Source organism: Triticum aestivum, chromosome 7A (assembly GCF_018294505.1).
Source record: "Triticum aestivum cultivar Chinese Spring chromosome 7A, IWGSC CS RefSeq v2.1, whole genome shotgun sequence".
Classification (NCBI taxonomy): Eukaryota; Viridiplantae; Streptophyta; class Magnoliopsida; order Poales; family Poaceae; genus Triticum; species Triticum aestivum.
The window spans coordinates 737631193-737656341 of NC_057812.1; the positions used below are offsets into that span (position 1 = coordinate 737631193).

The 25149-nt window shown below is 41.8% G+C and overlaps 2 pseudogenes; both read right to left on the bottom strand.

Moving 5' to 3' along the window:
- Nucleotides 1-1441: 1441 nt before the first annotated feature.
- Nucleotides 1442-10536, bottom strand: LOC123153949 (MADS-box transcription factor 22-like; annotated as a pseudogene).
- A 9845-nt stretch (nt 10537-20381) lies between these two features.
- LOC123149103 (floral homeotic protein APETALA 1-like) lies at nt 20382-21628 on the bottom strand (annotated as a pseudogene).
- Between the last annotated feature and the right edge of the window lie 3521 nt (nt 21629-25149).

Genomic DNA, 25149 nt, shown 5'->3' on the forward strand with positions numbered 1-25149 from the left:
AGATAACCAACCATACATAAAAGAATTCAGAGAAGATTCAAATATTATTCATAGATAGACTTGATCATAAACCCACAATTCATCGGTCTCAACAAACACACCGTAAAAAGAAGATTACATCGAATAGATCTCCACAAGAGAGGGGGAGAACTTTGTATTGAGATTCAAAGAGAGAGAAGAAGCCATCTAGCTACTAACTATGGACCCGAAGGTCTGAGGTAAACTACTCACACTTCATGGGAGGGGCTAGAATGATGTAGAAGCCCTCCGTGATGATGGCCCTCTTCCAACGGAGCTTCGGAACAGGCCCCAAGATGGGATCTCGTGGATACAGAAAGTTGCGGCGGTGGAATTAGGTTTTTGGCTCCTGTTCTGATCCTTTGGGGGTACGTGTGTATATATAGGAGGAAGAATTACGTCGCAGGGGTAGCGAGGGGCCCACGAGGCAGGGGGGCGTGCCCCCCACCCTCGTGACCGCCTCTTTTGTCCCTTGGAGCAGGGTCCAAGTCTCCTGGATCACGTTCGGTGAGAAAATCACGTTCCCGAAGATTTTATTCCGTTTGGACTCCATTTGATATTCCGTTTATCCGAAACACTGAAATAGGCAAAAAAACAGCAATTCTGGGCTGGGCCTCCGGTTAATAGGTTAGTCCAAAAAATAATATAAAGTGGAAAATAAAGCCCAATGTAGTCCAAAACAGTAGATAATATAGCATGGAGCAATCAAAAATTATAGATACATTGGAGACGTATCAGAGACGTATCAAGCATCCTCATGCTTCATTCCTGCTCGTTATGTCCTTGTAAGTTTGTTGTAATTGCAATGATTAATGACATACTTTAAAATTAAGTCAATTTACAATATATTCATGGAGAGCTCTAGATCCACGGTATTTTTCAATGTTGTTAATGGTGCATATGTGGTATCAATGGATCATAGGCGGCCACTATCTCTTCACATGTCTACTATGGTTCTAATTTCTTGATAAGGCATATTCACGTCTATTAAGAAAACCTTGATTTCTCATATTCATTAATTCATATGAGGTGCAGTTGTTGTTCTTGGTAGTGTTATGCAATCATAAGTAATGGATTCTAGTCTCTTGAGTTGAAGTTTGGACTTGTTTTCTATCTTTTAATTTATTTATTTAATGAGCATGGCTTCTGTTTTTAGTTGGCACGCTAATGTTTGCCTGACAATATTATAAGAGGTGCATTGTTGTAATACATGTTCCACCTCCTTCATTCATAAGATGACAATAATCTAAACAACAAAATTGTTGGTATTGATAAAAACACATCATGGACCAAGACCTGGAACACTGAGCATGCATATTTTCCCCAAAGATCCTAGTTAAGAAAATAGTCCAAAGGATAATGAATTTGGAAACAAATATATTTTATTTCAATATAGCTCTTAAATGTAAGCGCTAAATAGCATCTAAAAAAGCTCTCCATAGTATATAAGACCATCAATATCTTTTCCAGTGGAAGAAGGCGGCACATCAACCCATCCACCATTTACCATGGAAGACTGTCCTAGATCAGTACCGCTAGAGCCTAAGTAATCATCCATCCCCAGGAAACTATTGTAGAATAACTGATATGATAGAGCATAACCCCATTGTTCAGTGTTAAATGGGTCATCAATAGAAAAGGCATTGCCACTCGAGTATCCCAATAGTGGAGAGGCCTCCAAATTCTGCCCAGATGTTGAGTCATGGTTTGCATCACTTTGTTGTGGTTGCACTATGTTGCAAGGACTTTCATAGTTCTGAACATGCAACCCTTCTGGTTGAGTTTGCTCGTGTACCTGATTTGGTATGGGTTGGACATGGGAATCCAAGTGTGGAGCTAAAGATGGTGGTGCAGAATGGAACATTTGTGGTACCTACATAGGAAAAAGTGGTGCCAAAGTTTGTTCTGGTTGTGATGGTAGTGGATCTGAAGGCAGCTGGAGTGTGAGAGATTGTGAGGCCATGTTGACTGCATAAGTGAATGAGTAGTACCCAAATGATCCGCCGGTAGAATACTTGGTAGTTGGAGATCCTGTGACACACATGTGCCATCGGTCTTGGCTTCACGACCATGTAATGGAGGTAACCGGCATCTAATGTCTTTTTGGACCCGAGAGAGCTCACTGAAGAGCTTGTTCAGATCTTCAAGACTTAGATCTGATGTCTACTACACAACCTTCTTCTTGTAGACGTTGTTGGGCCTCCAAGTGCAGAGGTTTGTAGGACAGTAGCAAATTTCCCTCAAGTGGATGACCTAAGGTTTATCAATCTGTAGGAGGCATAGGATGAAGATGGTCTCTCTCAAGCAACCCTGCAACCAAATAACAAAGAGTCTCTTGTGTCCCCAACACACCCAATACAATGGTAAATTGTATAGGTGCACTAGTTCGGTGAAGAGATGGTGATACAAGTGCAATATGGATAGTAGATAAAGGTATTTGTAATCTGAAATTATAAAAACAGCAAGGTAACTAATGATAAAAGTGAGCGTAAACGGTATTGCAATGATAGGACATAAGGCCTAGGGTTCATACTTTCACTAGTGAAAGTCCTCTCAACAATAATAACATAATTGGATCACATAACTATCCCTCAACATGCAACAAAGAGTCACTCCAAAGTCACTAATAGCGGAGAACGAACGAAGAGATTATGGTAGGGTACGAAACCACCTCAAAGTTATTCTTTCCAATCAATCCGTTGGGCTATTCCTATAAGTGTCACAAACAGCCCTAGAGTTCGTACTAGAATAACACCTTAAGACACAAATCAACAAAAACCCTAATGTCACCTAGGTACTCCAATGTCACCTCAAGTATCCGTGGGTATGATTATACGATAAGTGTCACACAATCTCAGATTCATCTATTCAACCAACACAATGGACCTCAAAGAGTGCCCCAATGTTCTACCGGAGAATCACGACGAAAACGTGTGCCAACCCCTATGCATAGGTTCATGGGCGGAACCCGCAAGTTGGTCACCAAAACATACATCAAGTGAATCACGTGGTATCCCATTGTCACCACAGATACGCACGGCAAGACATAGACCAAGTGTTCTCAAATCTTTAAAGACTCAATCCGATAAGATTACTTCAAAGGGGAAACTCAATTCATTACAAGAGAGAAGAGGGGGAGGAGAAACATAAGATGCAACTATAATAGCAAAGCTCGCGATACATCAAGATCATGCCAAATCAAGAACGCGAGAGAGAGAGAGAGAGAGAGAGAGATCAAACACATAGCTACTGGTACATACCCTCAGCCCTGAGGGAGAACTACTCCCTCCTCGTCATGGAGAGCACCGGAATGATGAAGATGGCCACCGGAGAAGGATTCCCCCTCTGGCAGGGTGCCAGAACGGGTCTAGATTGGTTTTCGGTGGCTACAGAGGCTTCTGGCGGCGGAACTCCTGATCTATTGTATGTTCTGGAAGTTTTAGGGTACGTGAGTATATATGGGTGCAGGAAGTACATTGGTGGAGCTTCGGGGGCCTCACGAGGCAGGGGGGCGCCCTAGGGGGCGTCCCCACCCTCGTGAGCACCTCCCGTGGGGTCCAAGTCCATCCGGTAGCTTTCCTTCCAAAAATAACTTCTCTAGTTGATTTCGTTCCGTTTCGACTCCGTTTGATATTCCTTTTCTTCGAAACACTGAAATAGGCAAAAAACAGCAACTCTGGGCTGGGCCTCCGGTTAATAGGTTAGTCCCAAAAATAATGTAAAAGTGGATAATAAATCCAAATATTGCCCAAAACAGTAGATAACATAGCATGGAGCAATCAAAAATTATAGATACGTTGGAGACGTATCAAGCATCCCCAAGCTTAATTCCTGCTCATCCTCGAGTAGGTAAATGATAAAAAGAGAATTTTTGATGCGGAGTGCTACTTGGCATAATTTTAATGTAATTCTTCTTAATTGTGGTATGAATATTCAGATCCGAAAGATTCAAGACAAAAGTTCATATTGACATAAAAATGATAATACTTCAAGCATACTAACTAAGCAATTATGTCTTCTCAAAATAATATGGCCAAAGAAAGTTCATCCCTACAAAATCATATAGTTTAGTCATGTTTCATTTTCGTCACACAAGAATGCTCTCATCGTGCACAACCCCGAGGACAAGCCAAGCAATTATTTCATACTTTAGTAATCTCAAACCTATAAACTTTCACGCAATATATGAGCGTGAGCCATGGACATAGCACTATGGGTGGAATAGAATATAATGAGGGGGGTTATGTGGAGAAGACAAAAAAGGAGAAAGTCTCACATCAACGAGGCTAATCAATGGGCTATGGATATGCCCACCGATTCATGTTAATGCAAGGAGTAGGGATTGCCATGCAACGGATGCACTAGAGTTATAAATGTATGAAAGCTCAACAAAAGAAACTAGTGGGTGTGCATCCAACTTGCTTGCTCACGAAGACCTAGGGCACTTGAGGAGATCCATTGTTGGAATATACAAGCCAAGTTCTATAATGAAAAATTCTCACTAGTATATGAAAGTGATAACATGATAGACTCTCTACTATGAAGATCATGGTGCTACTTTGAAGCACAAGTGTGGTAAAAGGATAGTAGCATTGTCCCTTCTCTCTTTTTCTCTCATTTTTTGGGCCTTCTCTTTTTTATGGCCTTTTTTTATTCCTCACTTGGGACAATGCTCTAATAATGATGATCATCACACTTCTATTTATTTACAACTCAATGATTACAACTCGATACTAGAACAAATATGACTCTATATGAATGCCTCCAGCGGTGTACCGGGATATGCAATGAACCAAGAGTGACATGTATGAAAGAATTATGAATGGTGGCTTTGCCACAAATACTATGTCAACTACATGATCATGCTAAGCAATATGACAATGATGAATGTGTCATGATGAATGGGATGATGGAAAGTTGCATGGCAATATATCTCGGAATGGCTATGGAAATGCCATAATAGGTAGGTATGGTGGCTGTTTTGAGGAAGATATAAGGAGGTTTATGTGTGAAAGAGCGTATCATATCACAGGGTTTGGATGCACCGGCGAAGTTTGCGCCAACTCTCAATGTGAGAAAGGGCAATGCACGGTACGGAAGAGGCTAGCAAGGATGGAAGGGTGAGAGTGCGTATAATCCATGGAATCAACATTAGTCATAAAGAACTCACATACTTATTGCAAAAATCTACAAGTCATCCAAAACCTCGGCACTACGCGCATGCTCCTAGGGGTATAGATTGGTAGGAAAAGACCATCGCTCGTCCCCAACCGCCACTCATAAGGAAGACAATCAAATAACACCTCATGTTTCAAATTTGTTGCATAACGTTTACCATACGTGCATGCTACGGGACTTGCAAACTTCAACACAAGTATTTCTCAATTTCACAACTACTCAACTAGCATGACTTTGATATTATTACCTCCATATCTCAAAACAATCATCAAGCATCAAACTTTTCTTAGTATTCAACACACTCATAAGAAAATTTTATTATTAATCTTGCATACCAAGAATATTGGGATTTTAAGAAAATTACCATGCTATTAAGACTCTCAAAATAATCTAAGTGAAGCATGAGAGATCAATAGTTTCTATAAAACAAATCCACCACCATGCTCTAAAAGATATAAGTGAAGCACTAGAGCAAAATTATAAAGCTCAAAAGATATAAGTGAAGCACATAGAGTATTCTATCAAATTCCAAATCATTTATGGCTCTCTCAAAAGGTGTGTACAGCAAGGATGATTGTGGTAAACTAACAAGCAAAGACTCAAATCATAAAAGACGCTCCAAGCAAAACACATATCATGTGGTGAATAAAAATATAGCTCCAAGTAAAGTTACCGATAGAAGTAGACGGAAGAGGGGATGCCTTCCGGGGCATCCCCAAGCTTAGGCTTTTAGGTATCCTTATATTATCTTGGGGTTTCCATGGGCATCCCCAAGCTTAGGCTCTTGCCACTCCTTGTTCCATAATCCGTCAAATCTTTACCCAAAACTTGAAAACTTCACAACACAAAACTGAAAGTAGAAAACTCGTGAGCTCTGTTAGCGAAAGAAAACAAAAGACCACTTCAAGGTACTGTAATTAACTCATTATTTATTTATATTGGTGTTAAACCTGCTGTATTCCAACTTCTCTATGGATTTTAAACTATTTTACTAGCCATAGATTCATCAAAATAAGCAAACAACACACGAAAAACAGAATCTGTCAAAAACAGAACAGTCTGTAGTAATCTGTAGCTAGCGCAAGATCTGGAACCCAAAAAATTCTAAAATAAATTTCTGGATCTGAGGAATTTATCTATTAATCATATTCAAAAATAATTAACTAAATATCACTCTCCAATAAAAAATGGCAGCAATTCTTGTGAGTGCTAAAGTTTCTGTTTTTTACAGCAAGATCAACAAGACTCCCAACAGTTCTACTTGGCACAAACACTAATTAAAACATAAAAACTCAACCAAAACAGAGGCTAGATAAATTATTTATTACTAAACAGGATCAAAAAGCAAGGAATAAAAATAAAATTGGGTTGCCTCCCAACAAGCGCTATCGTTTAACGCCCCTAGCTAGGCATGATGATTTCAACGATGCTCACATAAAAGATAAGAATTGAAACATAAAGAGAGCATCATGAAGAATATGAATAGCACATTTAAGCCTAACCCACTTCCTATGCATAGGGATTTTGTGAGCAAACAACTTGTGGGAACAATAATCAACTAGCATAGGAGGGTAAAAAAAGCATAACTTCAAAACTTTAAGCACATAGAGAGGAAACTTGATATTATTGCAATTCCTACAAGCATATGTTCCTCCCTCATAATAATTTTCAGTAGAATCATGAATGAATTCAACAATATAACCAGCACCTAAAGCATTATTTTCATGATCTACAAGCATAGAAATTTTATTACTCTTCACATAAGCAAAATTCTTCTCATTCGGGATAGTGGGAGTATCATAAGAGACTTGGATACTATAAATTGTTTACACATTAAAAGAGTAATGTTCAGAAAAGGGGTAACCATAATCATGACAAGTTTTATAAATATAATCCTCACTACTTTTTATAGCATATGTATCATCACAATAATTATCATAAGTAGGAGGCATGTTATTATCATTATAAATTTGCATATAAAAACTTGGGATACTAAAAATATCATCTTCATTAATCATAGCATCCCCAAGCTTGGGACAAACATTAATTGCAGCAAATATATTCTCAAAAACATCATCTTCGTCAAACATAGCATCCCCAAGCTTGGGCCTTTTCATATCATAAGCATAATCACTCTCATCATTAATAGTATGGATAGCACCAATAGTATAGCAATTATCATATTCGTCCAAGCAAGTGCCAAAAAGATTTTCAAGATCATAAGAAGTATCATTATCTTCCACAATTATATTTTCATGAGGCACAATAGTAATAGGAGCAGCATTATTTGGGAGAGATATCTTTTTACCTCTCTTCCTTTTTCTTTTCTTCTTCTTCACCACATCATGTGTGGGTTCAATCCTATTTTTGGAGCTCCTTATTAATGAGATTGGTTGAATAGGAGGCTCCTCCTCGTTACCTGATTTATCATAAGAAATAATAGGAGGATATTGGGAAGTCTCTTCCCTTTCATTAGTATTCTCTTCATCTTCTATTTGTATTCTTTTCTTTATGTAATTGGCAATATAAGGATTTTCAATGCAATTCACCGCACAATACATATAAATTTCCTCTAGGTCAAAATGAAGAACTCTATCAAGGGAAAATTTTGGAATATCCTTAGTTATATGTTTCATTTCTTCGTAGCCCATAAGCAAACTAAGTTCATTATAATGTGCAAGGGAAATCAAGTCATCACAATTTTTGGACACGATTAGATCATGAAACAATTTGCATCGGATAATTAAATGACCACGTTCATTACAAAGCTCACAAGTATGGCCAAGAAAATTTAAATTTTCAGCACAATCATCTAGCTCTTCTTGCAACAATTTAGTTTCTAAGTACTTATGCTTCTTGCAATATCTATCTTCTCTATTTGGTGTGTACTTACAAACCCAATGCACTCCACAAAAATTGACATGTTTATAGGAGACATTTTCATCATAACTAGTGCAATCATCATTAGTGTCATGGATATTCAAAGAATTCGTACTAACAACATTGCAATCATGCTCATCATTCAAATATTTAGTTCCAAACATTCTAATGCATTCTTCTTCTAGCACTTGAGCACAACTTTCCTTTCCATCAAACTCACGAAAGATATTAAAAAGATGAAGCATATGAGGCAAACTTAATTCCATTTTTTTGTAATTTTCTTTTATAGACTAAACTAGTGATAAAACAAGAAACTAAAAGACTCGATTGCAAGATCTAAAGATATACCTTCAGGCACTCACCTCCCCGGCAACGGCGCCAGAAAAGAGCTTGATGTCTACTACACAACCTTCTTCTTGTAGACGTTGTTGGGCCTCCAAGTGCAGAGGTTTGTAGGACAGTAGCAAATTTCCCTCAAGTGGATGACCTAAGGTCTATCAATCCGTAGGAGGCGTAGGATGAAGATGGTCTCTCTCAAGCAACCCTGCAACCAAATAACAAAGAGTCTCTTGTGTCCCCAACACACCCAATACAATGGTAAATTGTATAGGTGCACTAGTTCGGCGAAGAGATGGTGATACAAGTGCAATATGGATAGTAGATAATAGTTTTTGTAATCTGAAAATATAAAAACAGCAAGGTAACTAATGATAAAAGTGAGCGTAAACGGTATTGCAATGTGTGGAAACAAGGCCTAGGGTTCATACTTTCACTAGTGCAAGTCCTCTCAACAATACTAACATAATTGTATCACATAACTATCCCTCAACATGCAACAACGAGTCACTCCAAAGTCACTAATAGCGGAGAACGAACGAAGATATTATGGTAGGGTACGAAACCACCTCAAAGTTATTCTTTCCAATCAATCCGTTGGGCTATTCCTATAAGTGTCACAAACAGCCCTAGAGTTCGTACTAGAATAACACCTTAAGACACAAATCAACCAAAACCCTAATGTCACCTAGGTACTCCAATGTCACCTCAAGTATCCGTGGGTATGATTATACGATAAGCGTCACACAATCTCAGATTCATCTATTCAACCAACACAAAGGACCTCAAAGAGTGCCCCAAAGTTCTACCGGAGAATCACGACGAAAACATGTGCCAACCCCTATGCATAGGTTCATGGGCGGAACCCGCAAGTTGGTCACCAAAACATACATCAAGTGAATCACGTGGTATCACATTGTCATCACAGATACACACGGCAAGACATAGATCAAGTGTTCTCAAATCTTTAAAGACTCAATCCGATAAGATTACTTCAAAGGTGAAACTCAATTCATTACAAGAGAGAAGAGGGGGAGGAGAAACATAAGATCCAACTATAATAGCAAAGCTCGCGATACATCAAGATCATGCCAAATCAAGAACGCGAGAGAGAGAGAGAGAGATCAAACACATAGCTACTGGTACATACCCTCAGCCCTGAGGGAGAACTACTCCCTCCTCGTCATGGAGAGCACCGAGATGATGAAGATGGCCTCCGGAGAAGGATTCCCCCTCCGGTAGGGTGCCGGAACGGGTCTAGATTGGTTTTCGGTGGCTACGGAGGCTTCTGGCAGCGGAACTCCCGATCTACTGTGTGTTCTAGAAGTTTTAGGGTACGTGAGTATATATGGGTGCAGGAAGTACGTCGGTGGAGCTTCGAGGGCCTCACGAGGCAGGGGGCGCGCCCCCCACCCTCGTGAGCACCTCCCTTGGCTCCTGACGTGGGGACCAAGTCCATCCGGTAGCTTTCCTTCCAAAAATAACTTCTCCAGTTGATTACGTTCCGTTTCGACTCCGTTTGATATTCCTTTTCTTCGAAACACTAAAATAGGCAAAAAAATAGCAATTCTGGGCTGGGCCTCCGGTTAATAGGTTAGTCCCAAAAATAATATAAAAGTGGATAATAAAGCCCGATATTGCCCAAAACAGTAGATAACATAGCATAGAGCAATCAAAAATTATAGATACGTTGGAGACATATCAAGATCTTGTTCCTTCGTGAAGATAAGATTTGCCACCATACCTGGATTCTCTTCTTGGATATTTTTCATATGAAGGATGGAAAGTAGGTTTTTTTTCTTCCATGGTCATGTTCTCCATGTCCAATTGAGCCACCTCATTTTGTAGGCTTCCAATCCTACCAGTGGTTGGCTCGTCGGCGGAGGGAACTGCTGGTGGAGCTCCAAATAGGAAAGCATCAACAATGGGATCGGCCAATGGCGTCCCAAATGAGTGCATCTTTCCATTGTTTGCCTCTAGGACGACCGCAGCCCTAGCCCTAGTGAGGGCAGAGATGTCAGTCGCCCTCTTGAACAAACCGGAACGTCGCTTGTAGAAGGTGAGATCACGGTCTCTGTCATTATGGATGTATGCCACACCTGACCGCCGCTCTTTCCTCGGCATACTAATGTGGACAAAGAGGAAGAAACTTACTACTACAAATAGGAAGCACAAGTATCTACAAGAAACTAGAGATTTATAGGTACTGTTGGCTAACCACATATTGGTGTAGGATATGAGAAGATGTACTCCCCTTATATAGAATAAAAGGGTTGTATGGGAGTGCTATTTGATTATGCTAAGACTATGTAAATCTTTAGTAAGAATTAACATACATAACTCATAAAAGGTGCTAGTTTATGGATACTATTAACTATCGTCCAAATATACATATGAGAATGCATTGACATCCTTCTTTGCAACCACTCATATGTCTTTCTTATGATGTAAGTATTCACATCCATATAGAGAACTATTAACACTTCTAAAAATAGAAATATTAAATGATTGCCATTTGACTACAACCATATCCTTATCTAGAAGTATTAATGTGAGTTAAACCCAACTAAGTTTTACTCTAATATGCAAAATAATGGTGGTCAAAATTACTTGGTTGTTAATTGCGTCCAAATCCTTTGTTGATCACATTGATTGCATCCTAATATATCAGTGATCACATTGATTACATCCATATCATGTACTAGCTATAAACTATCTAATCTAGAAGTGGTCGTCCTTTAATCCATAATACGCCAGTATAACATGGACCTTGCTTTGGGACTTAACATAGAAACTGAGATACCAACTAGGAAAGATACACTCAGAGAAACTAGAAAATAGCAAGACATTTGGTATGTCATGGTTAACACATATGTTACTCTGAGCATCGACCTGCCTCCTTGGTAAGCCCAGTTCCCATGGAAGATGTGTTTTTATTGGTTACACATGTATATCTTGGGCCCTAGTTTTTTGTGGCCCATAAAATAATATGTACAAGGCTTTTCTGGAAGTAGCCAACACAACCTAATATATTATATGTTAAAAGTAATTGATGGGCTCACCAAAAAAGGACAAAAGTGCTAGAAAATCCCTCAAAACAAAAAACATCTGACTATCTATCTATTATATATTATAAGTAATCGACGGGCTCCCCAGAAAAAAGATAAAAAATGCTAGAAAACTCCTCAAAAAATAAAATCATTCGACTGTCTATTTAATAGGCTGGAATTTTATAACCATTAGAATAGTTCTAAGTGAAATCATTACCCACCATTGCCATTATAAGAAAAAATGCTTCATCCAACTTATTAGGACGTGGGTTGATGCCATCTTATTAAGATGTGGGCTGATGCCATATTATAATGGAAAAATAGTTACGTTCCCATAATACAAAAAGGACTACTCACACATGAACACGGTGGCAGCAATGTTCATGTAAATGATCTCTGTGATGTATTCCTCCTCGGTAGAGTACCTGATTGGATATTCACGGAGCAGAGAGGTGGGCGGCGCAAAAATCCTCTATTAATATTTTTGAGGTTTTCGGGAGTATATAAAGGCAGCGGAAGAAAGAGGCGATGGAGGCGACTTCTATGGCGGCCATGCTCCCCCTTGGATGCTAGTGCCGATCAATGGCATGTGGCCTAGTGTCCAGGTGGGTCCATGTCCCTCCGGCTTCATTTCTTCATGAAACTTGGTGTGTTTTTTCAGTTCTTTGGTCCCTGAAAAGTTCATTTTTTAAAGAATCCAAAAAACAACAACTGGCACTTTGCACTGAATTAATAGGTTAATCAAGAAAAATATAAAACTTGATGCCAATACTATGCCATCATGATATAATTATAGCATGAAACAATAAACATTTATAAATACGTATAGGACATATCAACTGGCATGAATAAATTGATGTTTTTCTAGGGTTCGCTAATACTCGGCAATATTGTTCTCCTAGATAACCAGATAGACACAAGGTACTCCTTGGTTCCTATTGGTTCGACGTCCAAGCTAAAATGGTGACTAGCACGAATAAATTGATGGCTTTCTCTATCGCTCAGTATTACTTGATGACACTCTTCTGCTGGGTAGCTGAACAGAAGCGAGGTTCTTCCTACCAATTACAAATGGGCGACTCCCACTATGTCGCCATTGCCACGTTAATCCAAGCTAAAATGGTGACAAGCATGAATAAATACTTGTCTTTCTCTAAGGCTTATTAATAATTCATGGTACTATTCGGTTGGATAGCCAGACAGAAGTAATGTACTCCTTGTCAATTTGAGGGCACAACTCTTGGCATCTAGCCATCCGTCTGGTGACTAGCACGAATAAATTGATGTCTTTCTCTACAACAAATGATTGATGGTACTATTCGGCTAGACAACTAGATAGAAGCAAGGTACTCCCTGGTTCCTGCCGATTTAAGGCGGATGGCTCCCGGTAATATGTGCATTAATCCAAACGGAAACGGTGACTAGCATGAATAAATCCATGTCTTTCTTTTTGGATCTTTAATACTTCCACATTTCGACTAGGTTGTCCGGAAGCGTGAGGTGGGCATCTTCAGATACTGAGCCACATGCACATTAATCCATGCTAAAATGGTGACTTGCACAAATATATCGATATCTTTCTCTAGGGCTCATTAACACTTGATGGTATCATTTGGTTGGACAACCGGATGGAAAGCAAGTATTCCATGATTTCCTATCCATATAGGGTGGATGGCTCCAGGGCACGAGATAGTTACACAATAATCTGGGCTCATCTAAAACGAATAAATGGATGTCTTTCTCTATGGCTCATTAATACTTTGGTGGCACTCTTTGGGGTGTACAAAAGCGAGGTACTCCGTTCTGATTTCAGGTGGTTGTGGGACCACTAGATGGACACAAGCAAGGTACTCCCTGTCATTTGGGGGAATATTTTAAATATTATTTGTATTACATAAATTTCGAAAATATAACCCTAACATATAATATTTCACTGGTAGTACTCCGCATGTCAGTGCCAACAATGACAGGTATCATTAGCACTGCCAATGATACATCTGTTGTCGTTTTGAGTCATGTGGGCCATCATCAGTGCATCCTACATCAGCCCTCCCACATGACACACTCGTACAGAGCAAGCTACCTTTGGTCATGTACAATGTTGCTATATTTGCAATGTCACCTAAGATCATTGATGAGTTAAACGAGAGTGAATGGAGGAAAAAAAAGGCTTGCCATCTCTTACCTAAGAGAAGGTCTCTCAAGAAAAGAAGATAAGACAATGCTATCCAATGTACTAGATGTCATCTCTTATATTTTCTAGTTTAATTTTAACCATCACATTAATTTAAGAGCATGTAAAGGTTACTTGTTAGGCTAAGAGCTAATTCATTGTATAATATGTTTTTAAGCTTCTCTAAATGACATACATAGCATACGAGAATATTGTAACAAATAACTATTTGTGTATAGTGTGCTCGGTCTATTATGTAGATATAAAGCATGTGCTATTTGAATGTAATGTTGCAAGGGAGGTTTGGGACAATCTTGGTCTACTGGAACTAACCGAAGAGGCATGCATGCTGGACCATTGAGGTAGTGTTTTTTTTCACAAATTCACAATTGATTTTTTTATTTGCTAATATTATTTTTAAAAAGCATGATTTTTTTAGTTTGAGAACATTTTAAAATTTTCAGAAATTATTTTTAATTGGGGAATAATTATAATTTGATGAGCATTTTTAAACATCCTAAACATTTATTTTAATTAGAATATATTTTTATAAAGTTGCAAACCTTAAAATCCATGGATTGTTTTTCAAAATTCGAAGCATTTATTAAAATTCTTGAAAATATGTAGAAAATGAATAAAATTTATCAGCATTTGTTAAAATTTTCACAGTAGGCAACCTTTTAATAAGTTTTCTAGTAAACAGCTAAAAATAGATCTGTACAACTGAGAAAAAGCTATATCTCGCAAGATATAACCTGAGCTCGCCTCTGAGCCCACCTTAGTGGGTGGGCCCAATGGTTCGGATTTGGAAAGGTAGTACTGGCTGGTACAGATTTGTTTTAGAACCAGTTTCACAAAAAAACTAGTTTTAGAACCTTTCGAGTTATTATTTTTCCTTTTTGTTATTCGGTGTTTTCTTGGTGTACTTCATTTTTATTTCTTGTTTATTTTCTCTATTGGTTTTCATTAGTCTCATTATTGAATTTTATGTTTTTCATTCCTTTCTCTCTTTTTTGCATTTTTCAAATACACATTGACTTTATTTAAATACACATTGGAAAATGCTTATACATGTTGAACCTATTTGGATACACGTTAAACACTTTTCAAATACAATTTGAATACTTTTTTAAATACACCTTGAACATTTTTCAAATGTACACTTGTAGGGTAACGCGGCAGAAAACAAAAAAATTCCGACCTATGCACCAGCCCAGGACCACTATGGAGACTGCATACATGGTTTGATCTTTTTCGTTACCGACTCGTAGCGCAGCGGGAAGTAGAGTCGATGACGATCGGCGGTGCAGATCCCCGCAGCTAGGGTTTACAACCTCCCAACCGCGAGGATGTATACCCTCATCTGCTCCTCAGGCAGCCCTTCGGGAGGACCTTCGAAACTCGGACAGCCCTTCGGGAGGACCTTCGAAACTGGAAGGTCACTCAGACAGCCCTTTGGGAGGACCTTCGAAACTCGGACGGTCACACGGACAGCCCTCCGGGAGGCACTCACGAAGTAAGACCGAAACTATGATCTCCTCTACAGAGTTGCACACATACGGTGTCATCTATCCGGCAGCTTCGCCGTTCAGAAGTAGTTCCTGCCGGAACCCAGACAGCCTTTCGGCTCTACGAAACTATTTCACGGGGAGGGAGAGAGAAGTCAAATCATTGCATGGCACTTGTATGTGAGAAGGGATGAGGAGAATGGCAGCCCCTTCTCCTCCTTTTATAGGCCAAGGCAAGGGGTGGGGCGGTGGAGGAAATACCAAAACACCCATGCTACATGTCCCACATGAAGGGTGAAATGGTAACTCAAGTGGGGCACCAAGGGGATACCATGGAGGCACCCCCTTGGCCAGCCACAACCTTGCCCCCTCCCATGGGGGGGGGGGGGCAACAAGCCACCAACATGTCTCCTAGAAACATGGGTGCTCCCTAGACAAAAAGCCACCAAACATGTAACTCCCGATTCGTGGGATCTTGTCCCCTCATGCTGAGACAAGATGTTTTCCGCGAAACATTTTTTCTGAAAAATTCCGGAAGGTCCCAGAACATTTCCGGCACCCTCTAAAATTCTTCTGGGCATGATCCGAAACATTTCCGGTGTGGTGATTTTTATCAGCGAAAAGTAACAACGGCGGTTACGGCAGCTCCGGAACATTTTCGGTTTTTCTCTCCGAAAATTCCCAAAAGTTCCCAGACCAATTCTGGGGCCCTCTAAGAATTTCCAGGCGAGTGCCGAAACCATTTTGACCTAATAATATATTCCGAAACAACTTTTCGGTTTTACCGAAACTCTTTTGGTGTTCTCTCTCCGGAAATCTTCTGTTGTCTCCGAAACTTTTCCGGTGACTTTCTCTCAGACTCCCTGTCTAGTATTCAGCAGATAGATGACCCTTAAGCGTGTGACCCTATAGGTTCGGTGAAGTATAGACATGACCTGGAACCCCTTCCGATCAATGATCAACATCGGAGCCGTGGACACCGATATTGACCCCTATACCCACACGAATGAATATTCGAGTGAACCTCCAGTTGCCGTGTGCTATTCCTGTTGCTTTGTGACATGTTACAAATACCCGAGGTGAGATTTACTTGCATCCCCGTGGATCAACGACTTGTCCACTATGCTAGTTACCTCGTTACCGGTTTTGTTCTCTTTTCTCGTTTCCGTGTTGCGGCATCCCTGTGATCAAATCACACTGTGTCTGGCCAGACGATGATGGATATCGTAACACTGAGAGGGCCCGAGAATATCTCTCCATCGTCGGAGGAGCAAATCCCAATCTTGAGCTATCAAGTTACTTGACACACTTTTCCATGAACCCGTAAGCCGCCATAATAGCCACCCATTTACGGATGACGTTTAACAAACCCCAAAGTTCATGAAGCAAGTATGAAGAAACTCGATACTCTCATGGTCTAAGGAATTATGCAAACGTTAACCATCTCTGTGTTATGTACCATTAACTTGTGACGAACGAATCTCATAGCATAACATCAATCTGGGTCGATTCAACACAAATGTTCTCTTAACATTGTGCCCTCAAAGTTGCTGCCATAGACATGCCCATGACCAGGAAAACAAAATCATCATGCAACACTTGAGCTAGTCTTAGAGGCCAGACTAGGAATACTTCTTACCGTTTATTATTCCACACATGCATATGAGTCTTCCTCCGAGCCTCGTGTTATTGCAGACTCGAGAACCATAGCAGTTATAGCATGGAACATAAACATAATTATGAACATGGAGATAAGTAATAGCATTTATTATTGCCTCTAGGGCATATATCCTACAACACTAAACATCTTTAGAATACAATGTGAAATTTTCCTAAACACACAATGACCATTTTTCATAAATGCCATGAATATTATTTTTAGTTGTGCAAACAGTTTTGAAGTACTAAGGAAATTTTCTTCAAATTCATGAACCTTTTTTCAATGGTATGAAACATTTTCTGAAGATTGCACAAACAAAATTTAACTTTGTATGAATTGTTTTTAAAAATTCCGCGAACTTATTTTTAAACACATGAACATCTTTCTAATATGATAATCATTTTTTGAATATTGTGAACATTTTCTACAAACTATGCAAACAACTTTTTTACATTACATGAAGACTTTTTAATGCTGATCAACATTTTAAAAACTAAATAAAATAAAATAAATAAATAAAATAATACTCAAAATATTTAGAAATATAATATATATATATATATATATATATATATATATATCAAAAATAAACAAACGAAACATAGCAAGACTCCCTACTAGCAGGGCCACTATGGGATCCCTCGAGCTACTATCTCGCTAAAAGCTAGACATAGCGGGGACCTCCTAATCAGCGCTTCAGGCGCCAGTTGAGCCAACTGGCGCTCACTGCAGCACGCCAGTGGGCCGGCCCATAAACAGCAGCACAAAAATTATTAAATAGTGCGAAAAACACCCAAGAAGGGCTAGGGGGAGGGGTCGAACGCGCGTTCGGCTGACCACTTGTGCTACAATGCCTTCGTTGTAATATCGGTGCACGTAGATTTCAATAACAAAATAGTAGCCGCGCTATTTAGAAAACTTGATTTCTTTTCAAGCATAAATGTGAACAAAAATTCAATGTCCACAGATTCAAAAACCATCACGAATTAGAAAAAAGTTCACCGAATTTGAAAATTTTCAATAAATTTTGAAAAAGTTCATCGAATTTACAAAAGTTCATCGGATTTGAAAAAAAAAGTTCATCAAATTTTAAGAAAGTTCATGGAATTTGAAAAGCGTTCATCGAATTATAAAAAGAGTTTATCAATTAAGAAAAAAAGGGTTCATGAATTCTAAAAAGGACGCAATAAAGAAAACAAAAAGAAGAGACAGAAAAGCAGAAGAAAAAATGAAAAAGAAAGAAGAAAAAAGCAGAACCGAAGTAAAGAATAAGAGAAAAAGAGAACAATCAGTCAATTACTGGTGCAGTGGTGCTTAGCCTGGCGGCTGGAACGAAACCGTGAAGTGGTTGCCGGTTCGAAACCGGGATCATGCTCATTTTTTGCGTTTGGAAAACAAATTATATGGGTCGGCCCAGCTCATTTGCAGAATACACATTAACAAGCGCCTGCAGCGCTAAATAGGATTTGCCCACATCGGCGCCGTAAACGCATCACAATCACATTAGATTGGATAAAAACCTGCCAAAGTGGGCCGTCTCAATACGTGCGTGGCCGTTTGCTCGACTACCAGCAGACAGTGGCCTAGTCCACGTTGCTGTCATCCACTCATTCCCAAAAAAACCTCAAAAAAACTCATTCCCCCCAAAAAGTACATGATGCTGTAAAAGAAATGGAAATGAGCTTATTTGACTATTTTTTACTACTAAATAAAATACTTTTTGTAGCTTTAAAAAACCGGATGACAAACCGTGAACTTCGGTCCAATCAATCGATGAAAACTTGAACCGACAACTTCACTCATTTAAAACTATGGTATAAAGGGTTGACTAACAAATTGGAGTAGTTAGAGCATCTACAGCCGGACCTCTCAAACCCGCCTCAGACGCGCGGGGCAGGCCGCCTGTTCACTGATTGGTCATGTTTTTTCGATCCAGACAGACGACTCAAACGGGCCTCAAACGCCCAGGCTGATCAGCATCCACCATATACAGGCCAAATATGGGGCACACGGGCACGCCTACCACGTCGAACCCGGACCATGCTGGCCCACCCGACCCTACTTATATTCGTCGCCATCCTCTCGCCTGAGCAAACCCTAGCCACTTCACTCCACTCCTCTCCGCCACTCCAGCTCACCTCCGGCGGTTTCCGGCCTTCTCCGCCATGGCAGGCAGTGGATCAGACTCCGACCAGTCAGGATCCGTCGATCTGGGTGTCATCCCGTGTGGGTTGGAAGAGGCAATGGCAGTCCGCATTGCACTCCGCCGCGGACAATGATAGTGCCCGGCAGGCAGACGGATCCGTCCGCGCGCCGCGACGCCTTAGCATCGCCTCACCGGGCACTCGGGTCCTCTGGTGCTAAATCCTCGTTGTCCCGGCAGCCGGAACACCTCTCCTTCCTCATCACCGGCCGGGCAGGCTATGAGTCCCACCGGTAACGGGTGGCCCGCTGTGGGAAGGAAAGGATAAGGGCCGCCGAGGCCCGTATCGCGGCGAAAATGGCGGCGGTGGAGGCGGCTGATACGGCGGCGCAGGCGGCCGCACAGGAGAAGCCATCTGCACCCGCATTGTGAAGAAACGGCTGCTGAGGAACATGCGTGCCCTCGCCCGAGAGAAGAATCGGGCGGTCCGTGCCATGGCTGGACTGCCACCGAAGGCGACGGCGAGGTCAGCACCGGCGACGAGCAGATCCAGCTCGATCTGTACTGCTTCTTCGACCGGTACTTCCGCGAGGACAGCGAAGGTGTCGGGAAGGGCAAGGGCAGTCATGGGTAAACTCCACAATAGACATGCCAAATTTTGCTAGTCCGATGGCATGTTTAGTGTAGTGTGATGGAGTAGTCGGACGATGTGTGTGCATCGACGTAGTTGCATGAGTTTGTATGGATTTGAGATATGGTAATTGACGTGTCCGGGCGTTTGAGGGATTGGATTTGCCAAGTCCCGGTTGTATATGCTGTTAACAGAATGTCCCATTCCCAACAGTAGATATGTATCAATTTATATCTGGGTTAGATGGAAACAACGCATCTGATTTTTAGCTCTTTTGGAAAGGTGCCAAACGGTAAAGAATCCCAACCATAAATATCGCCGATCACCGTCGCTGCCCAACGGTCTATTCACGTCTATTAAGAAAACCATGATTTCTCATATTCATTAATTAATATGAGGTGCAGTTGTTGTTCTTGGTAGTGTTATGCAATCAGAAGTAATGGATTCTCTAGTCTCTTGAGTTGAAGTTTGGATTTGTTTTCTATCTTTTAATTTATTTATTTAATGAGCATGGCTTATGTTTTTAGTTGACACGCTAATGTTTGCCTCACAATATTATAAGAGGTGCGTTGTTGGAATACATGTTCCACTTCCTTCATTTGTAAGATGACAATAATCTAAACAACAATAAAAAACAAAACTGTAGCTATTGATGAAAACACATCATGGACCAAGACCTGGAACACTTAGCATGCATATTTTTCCCAAAGATCCTAATTAAGAAAATAGTCCAAAGGATAATGAATTTGGAAACAAATATATTTTATTTCAATATAGCTCTTAAATGTAAGCGCTAAATAGCATCTACAAAAGCTCTCCATAGTATATAAGACCATCAATATCTTGTCCAGTGGAAGAGGGCGGCACATCAACCCATCCACCATTTACCATGGAAGACTGTCCTAGATCGGTACCGCTAGAGCCTAAGTAATCATCCATCCCAAGGAAACTATTGTAGAATGCCTGATCTGATAGAGCATGACCCCATTGTTCAGTGTTAAATGGGTCATCAATAGAAAAAGCATTGCCACTTGAGTACCCCAATAGTGGAGAGGCCTCCAAATTCTGCCCAGACATTGAGTCGTGGTTTGCATCACTTTGTTGTGGTTTCACTATGTCGCAAGGACTTTCATAGTTCTGAACATGCAACTCCTCAGGTTGAGTTTGCTCATGTACCTGATTTGGTATGGATTGGACATGGGAAGCCAAGTGTGGAGCTAAAGATGGTGGCGCAAAGTCAAACATTTGTGGTACCTGCATAGGAAAAAGTGGTGCCGAAGTTTGTTCTGGTTGTGATGGTAGTGGATCTGCAGGTGGCTGGAGTTGTGAGAGATTGTGAGGCCATGATGGCTGCATTAGTGAATGAGTAGTACCCAAATGATCTGTCGGCAGAACACTTGGTACTTGCAGATCTTGTGCTACACATGTGCCACTGGTCTTGGCTTCACGACCATGCAATGGAGGTAGCCAGCATCTAATGTCTTTTTGGACCTGAGAGAGCTCACTGAAGAGCTTATTTAGATCTTCAAGACCGAGATCTTGTTCCTTCGTGAAGATAAGATTTGCCACCATACTTGGATTCTCTTCTTGGATACTTTTCATAGAAGGATGGAAAGTTTGTTTCGGTCTTCCTCGGCCATGTTCTCCATGTCCAACTGAGCCACCTCGTTTTGTAGGCTTCCAATCCTAGCAGTGGTTGCCTCATTGGTGGAGGGAACTGCTGGTGGAGCTCCAAATAGGAAAGAATCAACAATGGGATCAGCCAATGGTGTCCCAAATGAGTGCATCTTTCCATTATGTGTCTCTAGGACGACTGCAACCCTAGCCCTGGTGAGGGCAGAGATGTCAGTCGCCCTCTTGAACAAACCGGAACGTCGCTTGTAGAAGGTGAGATCACGGTCTTTGTCATTCTGGATGTATGCCACACCTGACCGCCGCTCTTTCCTCGGCATACTATTGTGGACAAAGAGGAAGAAACTTACTACTACAAATAGGAAGCACAAGTATCTACAAAAAACTAGAGATTTACAGGTACTGTTGGCTAACAGCATATTGGTGTAGGATATGAGAAGATGTACTCCCCTTATATAGAATAAAAGGGTTGTATGGGAGTGCTATTTGACTATGCTAAGGCTATGTAAATATTTAGTAAGAATTAACATACATAACTCATAAAAGGTGCTAGTTTATGGATACTATTAACTCTCGTCCAAATATACATATGTGAATGCATTGACATCCTTCTTTGCAACCACTGATATGTCTTTCTTATGATGTAAGTATTCACATCCATATATAGAACTATTAACACTTACAAAAATTGAAATATTAAATGATTGCCATTTGACTACATCCATATCCTTATCTAGAAGTATTAATGGGAGTTAAACCCAACTAAGTTTTACTCTAATATACAAAATAATTGTGGTCAAGTTTGTTTGGTTGTTAATTGCTTCCAAATCCTTTGTTGATCACATTGATTACATCCTAGTATATCAGTGATCCCATTTATTACATGCATATCATGTACTATCTATGAACTATCTAATCTAGAAGTGGTCGTCCTTTAATCCATAATACGCCAGTATAACATGGACCTTGCTGAGGGAGTCCTGGGTTAGGGGGTCCTCGGACAGCCGGACTATATACTTTGGCTGGACTATTGGACTGTGAAGATACAAGATTGAAGACTTCGTCCCGTGTCCGGGTGGGACTCTCCTTTGTGTGGAAGGCAAGCTTGGCAATTCAGATATGTAGATCTCCTCCCTTGTAACCGACTTTGTGTAACCCTAGCCCCCTCTGGTGTCTATATAAATCGGAGGGTTTAGTCCGTAGGACAAGAACAATCATAATCATAGGCTAGCTTCTAGGGTTTAGCCTCTACGATCTCGTGGTAGATCAACTCTTGTAATACTCATATCATCAAGATCAATCAAGCAGGAAGTAGGGTATTACCTCCATCAAGAGGGCCCGAACCTGGGGAAACATTGTGTCCCCCGCCTCCTGTTACCATCCGCCTTAGACGAACAGTTCGGGACCCCCTACCCGAGATCCGCTAGTTTTGACACCGACATTGGTGCTTTCATTGAGAGTTCCACTATGTCGTCGCCATAAGGCTTGATGGCTCCTTCGATCATTGGCAACGATGCGATCCAGGGTGAGGTTTTTCTCCCCGGACAGATCGTCGTATTCGGCGGCTTCGCACTGCGGGCTAACTCGCTTGGCCATCTGGAGCAGATCGAGAGCTACGCCCCTGGCCGTCAGGTCAGGTTTGGAAACTTAAACTATACCGCAGACATCCGCAGAGACTTGATCTTCGACGGATTCGAGCTAGTGTCAGGTGCGCCGCACAGTCACGACGAGCATGACTTAGCTCTGCCGCCAGATAGTGTTCGATAGATCACACCTGTGGCAACTCCGGACCTCGATCAGGAGCAGATCACGCCGTCCGAGGACGGGTGGATGGACCCCGCCACGGAGGCCGCACACTCAACGGCGATAGTGCCGAATACTGACTTCACCTCCTACGAGACCTGTGTTGCCAGATCCTTGGATTCGTCCCCGGCCACGGGCTCCGAACCGCCTGCTTCCGTGCCTATCAAATCTGATTGGGCGCCGATCATGGAGTTTTCCTCCGCGGATATCTTTCAGCACTCGCCCTTGGGCGATGTGCTAAATTCATTAAGGTCTCTCTCCTTGTCAGGAGGCCCTTGGCCGAACTATGACTGGCTGGAGTAGGAAGCGAACGACGAAGAAATTCGTTCCCCACCCACCACCCACTTAATAGCCATTGTCGATGACTTAACCGACATGCTTGATTTCAACTCCGAAGACATCGACGGTATGGACGACGATGCAGGAGAGGAACAGGACAGCCACTTCATCACACGATATATACATGGTGGATACACCCAAAGAAAACAATGATGAGGAACGGCAGGATGCAGCGAAGGATAATACCCTCGAGAAGCAACCAAAGCGACGACATAGGCGCCGCTCCAAATCCCGCCTCGGCAAAAACAGCGATAACAGCACAAGAAAGAATAATACCCCGGTCGACTCCAAAGCAAACGACGACCACATGGACCCAGTCATAGAGCAGTATGAACCAGCGGACGGTGAAGATAGTACGGAGCCGTTGTCCCATCACGGCGATGCCGAGGGTAAAGCTCATCAACCTATATACGGAGAGGAGAACAGTCCGGACGACGATGCACACATCATCCCGGAAAGGCACTTGGAGCAAGAGGACCTCCACAGAAGGCTTATTGCCACCGCGAGGAGTCTGAAGAAGCAAAAGCAAAGGCTTAAGGCCATGCAAAATACACTCAACAGTAGATGGAACAAAGTGCTCGACACTGAAGAAAAGTACGGTGGCAGCCGCCACACAAAGAGCTATCCAAAGCGCAAGCCGCTGCCCGAATTTGATGACGAGGCTTTAGAGCCTATACAGCCGAAAAATAAAACGGCCAATCAGCCGGATCGACCACCCCGTGGCCGCGATAGGGCGGCTAACGATGTCGCACATAAGTCAGCACACGATTTACGTGAGGACTTGCACCAAAAAGCCGGTATGACCAGGTCCATCTACGGATCTAGAAAGCGCGCTCCGGCACAGAATCAAAACCGAACACTACAACCGTCAGAATGCCATGACACATCCAAATACAGGGGTGCCGCGCACCCCCTATGCTTCACCGATGAGGTTATGGATCACGAATTTCCAGAAGGATTCAAACCCGTGAACATTGAGGCATATGACGGAACGACAGACCCTGGGGTATGGATTGAGGACTTTATCCTTCATATCCACATGGCTCGCGGAGATGATCTCCACGCCATCAAATACTTGCCCCTCAAGTTGAAAAGACCAGCTCGGCACTGGCTGAAGAGCCTCCCCGAAAACTCAATTGGAAGTTGGGAAGAGCTTGAAGATGCTTTCAGGGCTAATTTTCGAGGGACCTATGTCCGACCTCCGGATGCGGACGTTTTAAGTCATATAATTCAACAGCCCGGAGAGTCAGCCCGAAAGCTTTGGAACAGATTCCTCACTAAGAAGAATCAAATTGTCGACTGCCCGGACACCGAAGCCTTAGCGGCTTTCTTGTCCGAGACGAATGGCTCGCCAGACACCTCGGCCAGGAAAAACCGAGGACAATGGCAGCCCTAACAAGCCTTATGACCCGCTTTTGCGCGGGCGAAGACAGCTGGCTGGCCCGTAGCGGCACCAGTAACCCGGGCACATCAGAAGTCAGAGATGGCAATGGGAAACCACGACGCAATAAAAGCAAGCGCCGAAACAACAAAGACAGCCCAGACAACACGGCGGTAAATGCCGGATTCAGGAGCTCTCAACCCGGTCAACGGAAAAAGCCATTTAAAGGTAGCAGAGATGGACCGTCCAGCCTAAACAAGATTCTAGACAGATTATGTCAGATTCATGGCACCTCCGACAAACCCGCAAATCACACCAACAGAGAATGCTAGGTCTTCAAGCAGGCCGGCAAGCTAAATGTCGAACACAAGGGGAGGGACACACCAAGCGAAGACGAGGATGAGCCTCGCCAGCCGA